This window comes from Haplochromis burtoni, unplaced genomic scaffold (assembly GCF_018398535.1).
Source record: "Haplochromis burtoni strain Fernald_Lab_line unplaced genomic scaffold, NCSU_Asbu1 Contig_744, whole genome shotgun sequence".
In the NCBI taxonomy this organism is placed as follows: Eukaryota; Metazoa; Chordata; class Actinopteri; order Cichliformes; family Cichlidae; genus Haplochromis; species Haplochromis burtoni.
In genome coordinates this window covers 1,970-3,436 of record NW_024583105.1, presented here as the reverse complement: position 1 = coordinate 3,436, position 1,467 = coordinate 1,970, and positions in this window count along the sequence as shown.

The following is a 1,467-nucleotide window of genomic DNA, read 5'->3' as shown; positions in this document are numbered from 1 at the left end:
TTTTTTGCGCTATTGGGGGTCTGGGGACCCAGAACCGGTCAGTATCTGGTGTGACCACCATTTGCCTCATGCAGTGCAACACATCGTCGCATGGAGTCTATCAGATTGTGAGGTGGGATGGATTATCTCAATATAGCAGATGTGCCCACTACCACACATTAGTGCCCACTACCACACATTTGGATTGATTGATTGATTGATGAAAACATGTTAAAAACACAACAGCCTTGATAAATGCTGAGTAGTTTGGACCGGGAAGCAGGTTTCATCAGGTCATCACTTCAAGACCAGATATCCCACCTGCTGTGAATGTTTTAATGCAGTACAGTTGTTATTATTATCACTCCTCACATCTTGTTTATGACAGTTAAAATAAATAACATTTATATAAGAAATAAAATTATATCGTGTAAACTGTATGTGGTGTTAAATAGGGCTATACTACTGTACTTTAATGTCATAAAGGTGGTACTTCAAGAGCCATATATTTTATGAGGTGGTACTCATTGTGAAAAGTTTGAGAACCACTGTTTTAGGATGAAAGTATTTAAATATGATTCAAGAGTCAATGAACAATGTATGGAAGGGAATCAAATAATATTCAAGTGGCTTGATTGCCAAAACTTCTCACTTATCTTCCTGCACAACATTTTATCCCCACTGTCACTCTTTCACTCACAACATTTTATAAATGTTGACCCACATTTCTAAAACCATATGCTCATAGCTTAGCTATCCTGTGAGGAAAATTGGTCATAACAGACCTGGAAAAGTGTACTAAAGTAAATATAGCATATAGTAAATTTAGTTAGACAGTAAGTGAAACAATATATAAATATGTAGGTCATAACACGCAGATGAGCTATGAGCATTTTATCATGAAATCCTGAGGGGGGGGTGGGGGTCAGTTAAACTGGTAATATAGTTTCCGACTAACATATAACATTGACTTTCTACCTCATTGACAAATTAGTTTTATTAAAAAAAGTAACTTTTTAAATTAAATTAAAAACATTAGTAATTAAATTAGGCTACTCCTTTAAGTTTGCCCCTCTTTACTAGCACTAACTCACCCACTCATCTGGCTCTAAAATAACCAATTCTTCCTTGATCGTGGAAGAATGATCAAGGAAGTGTTTACTCACTCTGCTCCTATCCTTCAAGGACACCTGCATTGGCTGAGGACTGTTGATATTTGCTTAACAGGGTGAAAGGACACTCTCTCTCAAGTTGAACATGGGACACACAAGCATAGATACGCATGCAAACTGACACAGACACACGCTCACCTCCCTCCCCCAAATTTTCACTGCAAGTAACACGTATGTGTAACATTGCACGTGACAAAGGCTACGTTCACACTGCAGGCGAAAGCACATCAAATCCAACTTTTTTGACCCTATGCGACCCATATCCGATCATGGTATGACAGTGTGAACAGCACAAATCCGATATTTTCAAATCCGA